Source organism: Monodelphis domestica, chromosome 7 (genome assembly GCF_027887165.1).
Source record: "Monodelphis domestica isolate mMonDom1 chromosome 7, mMonDom1.pri, whole genome shotgun sequence".
NCBI classification, from domain to species: Eukaryota; Metazoa; Chordata; class Mammalia; order Didelphimorphia; family Didelphidae; genus Monodelphis; species Monodelphis domestica.
Window position 1 is genome coordinate 137,871,912 of NC_077233.1, and position 12,501 is coordinate 137,884,412.

The window sequence follows — 12,501 nt, forward strand, 5'->3', positions numbered from 1 at the left end:
CAGAATATTTGATTTTTTTCTCATTTTTTTGTACTGAAGGTACACATAATTAATATTAATATTATTTTTTTCCCTGCAGTAATACAAGTTAATATATATACTCTTGCTATAATATCAATATATGCCTAAAAGCTTTAAACTATGGGAACCTGCCATTTATTGATAAAATATTATAGGACTGTGATTAATGTTTGTGTCTGATTCCAGGAAAAGGGATAAAAACAAGGAGCACAGACTAAACCTGAATAGTGCCAATAGAGCACACAAGAAATATTAAAGTGAGACTCGAGGTTGCGACGCTTAACTTATGTTTAAGTCGTAGGACTTCCTTGTATCTACACTCTTTTCAAAATACTCAAACAAGTACAAAGCTTGACTATCATGCTGGCTCCCTATATCTCTGAAGGAAAAAAAATCAGACAAGGGAATGACATTTCCCCATCAAAATAGAATTCTAATTCTTTTCTTCTTATATTATGGCAACTTCCTGTAGTCTTGGCTACAAATGGCTAAGTGAAATATTACTGCATTCTGTCCTACATACTTGTGGGATAGAAATTACTTTAAACTGGACCTATACAAGGTCTATTTTGAGTTTTTCTTATGTTTTTGATTATTTTTTCTATTCTTTTGATAATTGACACATACAACCCCATAACTGAACATTGCATTCTGAGCTAAACTTGATATATTTTTTTTTAAATACTTACTTCAGGGGGGATTGTATTTTAATTTAAAATCTAAGAATTTTTGAATTTTTTTTGTTTGAGATTTTATTTTTATAAAAATCCAAGACTTTTGTTTAAGATTTTACTTTTATAAAAAATTCAAAGATTTTGATTTTGTTCAAGAAAAGATCTTCAAGAAAGAAGCTTGAAACTTTTATATCCAGAGAATGAACTGTTGCAGAAAGATGCCAAAAACCTACACTTCATCAAGAAGATTAAGAATGAACTTTCGATGTGATTGATTGGACTGAACTTTTGATTGAACATTTATTGTAACATTTATGCCAAAAGGGACTGCCCCTAATTTGGCTTTCTGTCAATGCGCCTAGCAAACATTGGTTTTGCTTTCTTTTCTTTTCTATTTCCTCTCTCACTATTCTAATTTCTCCTAGAAAATTGAATATTTCTTTAGTTAGAAGTGAATTTAGAACTACAAAATGATTATATTAAATGATCAATGGGGAGACTAGTCTCCCAATGATCATCAGGGGGGATTGTAAACCTCAAAATTCCTTAGACTTATAAATGTTGGAAATTTCACCATTGGGATATTTCATACTTGGAAAATTTCTTACTGATAGTCTATTGGAATGGGAACTCCATTGGCATGGGAGGTTCCTTCTCTTCCCTTAAGATTACTTTAGGACAGAAACCGTTTGCTGAACAATGGAAAGGACTTTGACCTATGCTTAAGCATAGAACAGGAATTTCTTTGAGTCTTGATTGATTTAGAATTGATACAATGGAGATACTTGGAATAAATCTCCACCCTATTCAGTCCTAATAGGATTGAGTAAGGGCTGCAGCCTAGATCAAAATTTAATTATTCCAATCTCTACCATACTCAAGTTAACAGGATTTAGAAAGGGCTGGAACAAAGGAGTAAAGATTTAATCATTTGAAAAATATGACCTTCAACAGACATGTGCAAAAGCCAGAAACCTCTGGGCGGTCCTGGGTTAAGCGAGAGCCTCCATTGACAGGGAAATTGATGAAGAGTGATTGGTAGATGTGAGGACTGAGGGGAGGCAACTTGGATGGTGTCCTTAAAGATAGGAGGGTCTGGAGACTGGAGGGGGAGGATTGAGTTTTTGGTCGATGTGGTTCCTGGTGTCTGAGGAAGCTTGCTCTGAAGGAAGCTGAAGGTGGGGGCCTCTGAGACTGTTTCTCCATTTTGGACACGTGAGTGAAAGGGACTGATCTCTTTTCTTTGCCCCAGCTATCTAAGGGCTTGGGCCTTTTGGCCCAGCCTAAACAGAAGGGGTATTTAAGCCCTATTCCCTTCTCTCCCCTTTCTCTCTCTCTATATATCTCTAATTCCTTTCTTGCTCCTATTGTAATTAAACTCCAAAAAGGCTGACGGCTGACTTGAGTTTTTCATTTAGGAATTACATAGCTGATTCCTTGGCGACCTTAAATTAATATATATCAGTCTTTTAAAGTGATTCCCTTGTAACATAGCCATCCAAAAGAGAAATATTAAGCTCAAAGTAGAAATTGATTTAAATTAACTATCATAACAAGATAACTAGCAGGCTTTCTTGCTAGTTTCTCCCATAATGATAATTTTACTACTTTTCAAAAGATGGTGGTACAGTAGACAGAGTACTGGGCTGAGAAACAGGAAGATTTGAGTTCAAATTGATCCATAGATGCCTACTAGATGAGGGCATCTGCCAGGCTGCTTTCTCTGGTGAGCTGGGGTCCACTATTTTTGTTCTTTCTACCATACAACAGAGTGGTAGAAACCTCTGCCATTCAATGGTTTCTGCTACTAACTACTTGTCTTCAGACTCCCTCTCCTCTAAGGGAACTCCATTGCTTTCTGCTCCCCATTCCTAGAGTGTAGCTACCACATAGTCTCTTCCTAACAAAAGGAATTAATTCTTTTAACTATAATCCTAGGCTCATGTTGGCAAACCTATGGCTTGTGTGCCTGAGGGTGCCAGAAGGGACTGCTCCTTTCCCCCTCTCCACATGTGCCTGAAGACACTTCTCCCATCACCCACCCCTCTGACCAGCAGCCCAATGGGAATGCTTCCTCCCTCTCCTGTCTGGGATAAGGCAGGGGGCTCACATACTGTGTGAGGGTTGCAGTTTGGGCACTCAGTCTCTAAAAGGTTCACCATCACTGTTAGGCTATTGTCCAATGCTCTTTGTAGCCACCCCTGGCCAAACAGCCAACATAAGTCTTTAGGCTAAGATAAAGTTTGTACTTTTTAACTTGGGTCCTTGTGATGAGTTCCAGTTCTTTGATCAAAGTCCCTTTCGGATTGGGATTAGAAAAATCCTTTCGACCCCTGTCACAACAGGTAATTAGATAACATCCCTTTAAAACATCCTAGAGACTCTGTTTAGTAGCACTATGTATGGTACAGCATGGCTTGAAAACAACTAGAGACTGCCAAGATGAGCAGAAGCAAGTATATTTCTTTCTCATGAGAAAGGGCACATGCCCAAGTATGGCAAGTGTACCTGGGCAGCAGGTGTACCGTTGCTTATATGGTCCCTAATGTGATACCCTCACCCCACCTCTCTCCCAGTTCACCATTGGTTGATGACAACGAGCTCGAAGTTCTAACCAGGCCTGACCCCACTCATACATTTTATTCCTTATAGGGCAAATACAATGTCTATTTACTGAAACTTAGGCTAGCTTAGAATGATGTGGCTTTGGGAAATTAGCTGCTTCTTAGGGAAATAGAAACTTCTGTGTTTATTTCTGCATTTTGAGAGAAGTTCATAATTTTGTATATTAGCTCCCTCACAACTGCAAAGAAGCTGGGGTAACAATCTTTCTTTCAAATCCCATGATGCTCTTGGTTGCCATGAATATCAACTTGGAATAGGACCAAGAGAGCTCTTTGGAGCTGCAACCTACTAATTCCTTGTTGGTCAAGGAACATTTACTAAGCACCTACTAAGGGTCGGGCATTCTGTTAAATGCTAGAGATAAAAAGAAAGCTAAAAGATAGTCTGTCCTCAAGGAGCTAATATGGGAGTCAGCATAGAAATGACTGTTGTTTGCCCTTCGTTTCAAAGAGGACAGTGACAGCGTGGGTGATTTCAGTCTCCCTCTGGGAAAAAAATTAATATATGCAGTCATTACACATCACAGCAGGCATACAAGTCCATCTGTAAGCAATAGCATAAACATTCGTCATCTGGAATATAGCAGAGTCAGAGATAATTATCCCAAATACAGAATGTTCCAAAAACAGAACTTCTACATTAGTTAGATGCATGCAACAGATAGTTCCAATGCATAAAAATTATGTACAAATTTAAAGTTGAATAATTTAAGCCAAATTCATGTCAAATACAATATATTGCAATGAAGCAATACAGGGCGAGATTATATGCATGTTGAGGTTACATACCAAGCATATTATACATATATATACACCATAAATATATGTGTGTATTGTGTATATATACATATATACACACATATTCATAGATACATATATTCTATGAATGGGCATCAACTACCCACACATTCAAACTCCTCTCCTACTACTCATATACCATAATGAATCAGCTGGGCCATTGGACAGATTGTCTTGGCCTTTTTGTGGTGACCTGTTGACTGTATGGCTGTTTCATCGGTATCCTCAGGCTCCTTGTCCTTCATTTCCAATCATAAACTGGTGAATGGCCCACGGGGACAATTGCCATCTCCAGGCCTCTTTGATTCAAGCTTTATAAGTGACTTCCATTCTCTTGGGACTTCCACAGTTAGGCATATTAGACACGAAAGGGATAATCACTGGATTCAGCCTCATCCTTTCTCCCTGTCTATATAAAGGTTCTCCTTATACCCATGCAGTCTTGGCAGATTCTCCTAATAATTTTTTTTAAATCCTTACTTTTTATCTTAGTAACAACTCTAAGACAGAGGAGTGGCAAGAGCCATGCAATTAGGATTAAGTGACTTGCTCAGGGTCACACAGCTAGATTTGAAACGATTTACCCAACTCTAGGCCTGGCATCTAGCTGCCCCCTCCTATTCATTTTACAATATGTTTTATACAAACTACCTTTCCAGTCTCCTTTATGTTTTTTCTTCTTCTTTTTGAAGGTAAGTTCCTTAAGAATAGGGATTGTCTTGCTTTCTTGGTTTTCTGTTCTTAGAGCTTAACCTGGTACACCTTCCTTAAACAAAAAGTCCATCATCCCTCTCCTCTCCTGTCCTCTCCTGTCCTGTTCTCTCCTCTCCTGTCCTCTCCTGTCCTGTCCTGTCCTGTCCTGTCCTGTCCTGTCCTGTCCTGTCCTCTCCTCTCCTCTCCTCTCCTCTCCTCTCCTCTCCTCTCCTCTCCTCTCCTCTCCTCTCTTCTCTTCTCCTCTCCTCTCCTCTCTTCTCTTCTCCTCTCCTCTCCTCTCTCCCCTCCTTCCTCTGTCTTCCCCTTCCCTCCCTTCTCCTCCCTTCCCCTCCCTTCCCTTTCCCTCCCCTCCCCTCTTCTCCCTTCCTTTCTCCTTCTCTTCCCTTCCCTTCTTTCCCCTTTCCTTCCTTCCCCTCCCCTTCCCCTCTAATCTCTCTCTCTCTCTACCTTCTTCCCTCCTACCCTTGTTCCCTCCTTCCCTCTCTCTCTTTTGCAATCTCCTCTTCATATAAGTCTCTTACCAGTATAATTCAGATCCTCTATATAAAAGTCAGTGTATGGGGGCATCTAGGTGGATCAATGGATTGAGACTCAGTTTTAGAAACAAGAAGTCTTGGGTTCAAGTCTGTCCTGAGACACTTCCTAGCTGTGTGATCCTGGGGGCAAGTCACTCAACCTCAACTGCCTAGCCCTTACCATTCTTCTGCCTTGGAACCAATATTTAGTATTGATTCTAAGAAGAAAGTTAAGAGGTTTTGTGTGTGTGTGTGTGTGTGTGTGTGTGTGTGTGTGTGTGTGTGTGTGTGTGTGTGTGTGTTTTAAGTCAATATCTGGCTTCAACAATCTATCTGTAACTGGCGGATGGACTCTTTTCCAGAGCCTGTTTAACACCTATCCATGTGTTCTGTCCCCTTTGCACCCAACTTCCTCTCTGGTTGCAGATGGTTGTTGTGTTCCCTTTGCAGAGCATGATAGTTCTCCAGGACCATTTTATAGACTGGTAGATTGTCTGGTCTTTCAACTACTGTGTATGAAGTGTCACACCAATGATTATCTGTGATTTTGAGGTTTCCCTGGGCACCAAAATTTCTTAGCAGGGCCTTTGCCTGGGGCCCCTCACAGCAAACTCAAGTAATATAATATCACTTGTTCTTCTCTGAATTCTTCTGACATATAACTGGGCAGTAGGCTTCCTGCAGGTGATTGCTCAGCATCGGTTATGAGACACTACTGTATTGTCTTTACCTTCTGAGAAGCCATCCACAAATCAATAGGTTAACAGCAGTAGGTATGGGGGAAACTTGTTTTTGCTTGCATGTGCAATATACTATTTTGGTTTTATTTTTTCTCTCTTTTTTGTATTTGAAGCACATGTCACCAGTATTGAGAAGATTTTCTTTAACTTTGTTGATTTTGAAATAATGTAAGTTTAAAATACATTTGCTATAATGTCAAAGCATACCCCAAAGCTTTAGACTATGGAAATCTGCCATTTAGTGATAAAATTTATGGGACTTCGCTTAATGATTCTGTCTGATTCCAGGAGAAGGGAATACAAAAAGAACCATTGAACAGTGCCAAAGAAGCACAAAGCTATTTGTACAGTGCCAAAGAGCACAAGGTCAAAAAGACGGAACCAAACCTATGTGGATTGATGACATTCTGCCCAAAGAGTTCAAGGACTTGAACCTAGTATGAGACTCAAGGTTGCAGTGCTTGACATGTTAAGACGCAGGACTCCTTGAACTACACCCCTTGTGAAAAATATGAAAGTACCTAACAATTGGCTGTTCTGGCTCCCCTATCCCTGAGAATGAAGATAAAATCAGACCAGGGAATGACACTTCCCTACCACACACAAAAATCTACCTAAACACACAAGATCTAAATATCTCTTCACAGAGATTTCTTCTGAGTGAATTTCCTACTCTAATCCTAAAGGCCTAAATCCCAAGTCCCTGATCTTAAACCTACAATTAAACCCCTTTTAGCTGGATTTAAGGAAAGAGTCTGTGTAAACTTTTGCTAGGGTCAGGGAAGATCTTAGATCCAAAAAAATCCAGACCCCATCTCACAATCACTACAGATGGTTCAGGTTCGCCTTGATGAAATACAGCAAGCAAAACAGCAAGCAGGAAAGGACAGGATTAGCCACCAAGGAAATTTGCAGCCACCCACCTTCAGATATTCTCCAGAGAGACAACTAACAGCCTTGGTCCCAGCCTAACCCTTCCTTCCAAGTTCCAGAATCTTCCTGCAGGTCTCATGCCACTTCTCTCTGCAAATTTACACACTTTCCTTATAATACCTGCCAACCTGATGCTGGAGAACTGTAAGACCCTGGATTATCTCCTACCAGAGGAAGGTAGAGTATATGCAGCCATCAATTCCTCCTGTTGCACCTGGATTAACATGTTTTACAGAGGTTGAAGAGACCCTCAACAGGATTTATCAGCAAGCTAGATGGCTCCATAATGTTAACCATAACCCGGCATCCCTTTGGGAAACCTTTAGGTCTTTCCTCCCCTTGGGCCCCTGGGGGTATTCCCTCTTATTCCCTTTACTTACACTTCTGCTTCTTTTGCTAATTGGCCCTTGCCTTTTTAATGGCATTGTTGAATTTGTGTCCTCTTGGCTTTCCCAGTTCCAGTTTCAGATGGTGGCTACTGAGCAACAAATACACCTTCATCCAGTGGGTAATACTGCTGTTGCCTTCCATTCCCAGAAGCCTTGGGATTACCCCTGCTGCCCCGCCAAGTAATACAGTGCCCCCACCTCTTTATCCTGCACCCCTATTTAGCAGGAAGCAATTCCAGAAGACTGCCCTTCACCCCTATCCCAATTCTGGGCCCTGTGTCATTTGGAGTGGGGAATGAACAAACCCTGCCAAGAAGCTGTAAACAATCAAAAGAACATGGAAACAATGACTAGCTGATTAGTACAGAACCACCTTCCAGATAAGACATATGGGTTGCTTAGATTTACAACAATGAGAAAATTCCTCCCATATATAACCTAAAGCCTTGGTCAGGGGTCTCTAAACAGTCAATCAGTTTCCCAGGCACATAGAACTAGGTTCAAACAATGCTCAATTTCCACATTGACTGCCTTCCTTAGAGGCTGCGCAGAAAAGAGCAAAATTTGATGGAAAGTTGCCTTGGGGTGTTTAACATATCATTTGCATCTCATTTACATTGCAGTTTGCTCCCCTCAGTGGGCAGAATGAATCATGGGTAAAGCCACACAGACCAAAGCAGATCATGGGTAAGGTGACATCAGTTCCTTGGAAACGACAGGGCAACAACTGTCCAAACAAATGACCCCTTCCTTAGTAATTTTCCAAGATAAAAAGCATTCCTGAAAACTCTTACCCACCTCCCCTCCTTTACTTACTGCTTCTTTTACTAGCTACTATTCTCATATAATAAAGCTTCTTCCCTCAGCCTGGAGTCAGTCTAGCTGTCAGTTCTTTGGACGAGACGTTGCTTATTTTATTCCTGTTTAAGTTCAGAAGTAAAAAGGCTCATCTACACAACCTCCAAAAGCTGCTGGTGCTGAAATTCTTAAGATAAACCATCTGAGTTGGTAGCACTTTTCTTTGAACATATTGAGAACAGATCTAACACTTCCAATACAGATTTTAGAGTGACAGAACCTGTTTCATACTAGCTTCAGAGTAATCTCTTAAACCACAGCGAGAATCGTCATCTAATGCGCTCCTGGTCCTGGAGAAATAAGCCTTGGATAGCAATAACTATTTACTTTAAAAATAATTGTAAATGATTTTTATTGTTATTTTATGGGTTTTTTTAGAGTTTTTTCTAGTTCCTCTCCCTCTCTCTTCCCAGAGAGCCAGCCCATATAACAAAGAGCAGTTTTTAGAACAACAACAACAAAAACAAAAAACCAGGAGGGGGGGATCAATATAAATCTTCATTGAAAAAAGTTCAAAAACATATGCAATCTGTAACATTTATGGATTTCCCTCCTTTCCAAAGGGGTGGGTTGGGAGTGTCACATCATATCTCCTCTTTTGAGTCATGATTCTTTTATAATTTTGTAACATTCACTTTTAATTTTTTTGTATGCATATGGTTGTCTTTTTCTGTTAACAGTTGTAGTATTTATTTATTTACTTTTTAAATCCTCATCTGTTGTTTTAGAATCAATACTAAGTATTGGTTCTAAGAGAGAAGAGTGGTAAGAGCTAAGCAACTGAGGTTAAGTGACTTATCACAGCTAGGAAGTGTCTGAGGTCAAATATGAACCCAGTCCATTGTGCTACCTTTCTCCCCCTTGTTGTAGTCTTTACCTATATGGTAAAGACTTGGTTCTGCTTATTTCGCTCTATATCAGTTCCTATATATCTTTCCAAGCTTCTCTGTTTTCATCACATTCATCCTTTCTTACAGCACAGGAATAGTCCATTCCACTCATGTATCATAATTAGGTTGTTCATTTCCCAGTCAATAGAAATTTACTTTGTTTCCAATTCTTTGCTAAACAAATGCTTTCTTATACATCTTATACAGTGTTGAGTACTTTAAGGTCTGGTATAGTATCCTATCACATCCCTCCAACATTTGCCACTCTGAATGGCAGGATGCTCTTGGGGAATGAAGCTTGAGAATCTGAAGATCAGGCCTTCATTGTTTGGTCTTGACTACTCATCCATCAATCTTCATCTTGTCATCCTTCCCATCCAAAGTCATCCAAGAACAAATGAGGTATGGAGGATTTGTCCAACGTTACACAAGTTTGCATCCACTTATAAGACCTGTTGCAGCAAGCTGGGAGGATTTTCCCTTTCAAAAAATGCTAAGGCATCATAGGAATAGAAAAGGAGAATAGAATGACTTGGCTATCCTAAATATCAGGTTGGATGGTCCTGTGAGTGAGATACAGGATGTGCCCTAATCTTTCTTACCCACTCTGGACCTATTTGGGGGTACCTTGGAAGATTTCTGTATCTGTCATAGAAGACCTCATAAAAGACTTGGAAGAACATATTCAGTCAATTAGCAAGCACTTAATTAAGCACTAATTAAGAATTTAGTATGCAGGGGGCAGCTGGGTAGCTCAGTGGATTAAGAGCCAGTCCTAGAGACGAGAGGTCCTAGGTTCAAATCTGGCCTCAGCCACTTCCTAGCTGTGTGACCCTGGGCAAGTCACTTGACCCCCATTGCCTAGCCCTTACCACTCTTCTGCCTTGGAGCCAAAGGTAAGGGTTTAAAAAAAAAAAAAGAACTTAGTATGCAGGGACACCTAGGTGTCACAGTGGTGAGACCCAGGTCTAGAGACAAGAGGTCCTGGGTTCAAATTTGACCTCAGATACATCCTAGCTGTGTGACCTTGGGCAAGTCACTTAATCTCCATTGTCTATCTTTTACTGCTCTTCTGCCTTTGAATAAATACACAGTATTGATTCTAAAATGGAAAGTAAGAGTTAAAAAAAAAAGAACTTACTATGTGTCAGGCACTGGTATAAGTATAGGAGTTTCAGAGAAAAACAAAAGACAGACCCTATTTGCAAGGAACTCACAGGGAGGCTACATGCAAATGACCATGGACAAGATTTATTTGGGATAAATTGGAGTAAATCAGAAGAAAATTCACTAGCATTAAGTAGGATCAGGAAAGGCTTGTCATGGAAGACAGGCTTTTACCTGGGACTTGAAGTAAGCCAGGGGAGTCAGGAGAGAAAGATGAGGAGGAAGAGTCTTCCAGGCATGGGAGACAGCCAGTGAAAAATCCCAGACTCACAAGATGGAGTGTCTTCTGGGAGGAACTGTTGGTTAATAGCATCATCTGAGAGGCCAGCAATTCATTTATACGATCACCTAGAACAGGAATTCAATTCAGTCGTTTTTTTCAGTCACGTCCAACTCTTTGTGGTCCCATTTAGGATTTTCTTGGCAGAGATACTAGAATGGTTTGCCATTTCCTTCTCTAGTTCATTTTATAGAAGAGAAACAGAGGCAAAGAGGGTTGAGTGATTTTCCTTGGGTCACATAGCTAATAAGTTTTGAAGTCGGGTCCTCCTGACCAGCACTCTATCCACTGCACTTCCCAGCTGCCCCTGCCATGGTGGTGCAGAAGAGGAATTTGGAAAAATGAATGTTTGTAGACTCTGAACAAGAGAACTAAAGTGAACAAATCGATCCTACCAAGGGTTCAAGTTGTCTTGAACTATTTTTTTTTTGGCAGATTCCCTTGAACAGAAGAAGACAGAAAGAAGACAGTTTCATCTTCCCAGCCAGATTTGTACCAATTTGAGTGTGTGCTCCAAGGCATCTCTGGTTTATTTGCCATTTTTCAGTGGCTTATGGAGAAAGAGTCTGGAGACACGATCTGCTCAGGAATGATGGAGTACCACAATGACCTCATTGTCTTAGGAAAGACACTGGTTCTTTCCTCCTGCTCCATGGTCTGTTTTACCTCTACCCATTCGTCTTAATCATAGTGATTCCCTGCTCCCCACATACATAGCTGGCAGGAAGTCTCTGTCAAGGGCTGAACTGTTCTTGTCTCAGACCACAGCAGCAACCACAATCCACTGCTGCCGTCACCCACAATGTGGTCTCAGTCACAGAACAGAGTGGTATGGATTGCAGCTGTTGGCAACTGAGGGAGACCACTCCCAAAGTCCATTATTGGCAGGCAGGGAGCCCCAGTTCAGCTGTTTTATGTTTCTCTGTCCTCTGTATCCCCAAAATGGTCACAGAGGAAATGGGGAATTCTAGGAACTTCCATGGCTCCATTCAGGTCCCACCACTCCCAGTATCTCATCCATCTTTTCCCCTTTGTTGTAAACTCTGGAGCCAGATCTTTTACACATCAAAAAACCCCCACAAGAAATACTGGATGGAGCTAGATAGGTAGGTAGCACAGTGGATAGAGTGCCAGGCCTGGAATTGGGAGGGCCTGGGTTCAAATCTGGCCTTAAACACTTTCTAGCTATGTGACCCTGGGCAAGTCACTTAGCCTCACTCGCCTAGCCCTAACTACTCATAGCCTTTGATACCCTTCTGGCTTAGAATTGACACTAAGACAGAAGGTAAGGGTTCAAGACAATAAAAGAAAACAAGGCAGGGATGGCCTCTGGGTATGTAACATAAATAGAGATACCTGAGATGATTTTAATGTTATACTATAAGAATTAGAGACAGAAAATTCAGGATTCAATATTCTTTGAAAAATGTCAGAAACTGTTTTTACATGTAATTGGGGGAAAATCAAATTAAAACTTAATAATATAAAAAAAGAGACAGACACAGAGACAGACATGTAGAGAGAGCTAGGCAGAGAATCACGATTCTTCACAAGGGAGATCACAAAGATGCAAGAGACTATTGAGAGAAGACATCAAAGAATATGAGCATTGTACCTGCTGATGGCTCTCCAAATGGTAGCTGTGATTTCTCACAAGGTGACATGAAGAAAGACCATATTCCCTGGGGCTAATAGTCATTTGGCTAGGAGTTGAGAGTAGTTACTAAAGTAGCTAAAGGTAGTTAGCCTCTCCTGTGATACTGATATTGGGGAAAAGTTGGAGCACTTCTCTAATGAGGCCTTTGGTTGTTTTTTTTCCCCCCCTTCTATGTATGTTTTATTAGCTTAAATTTTTTTAAAATGAATTTCCACATAATTTTTCTGAAATTATCGTCTTT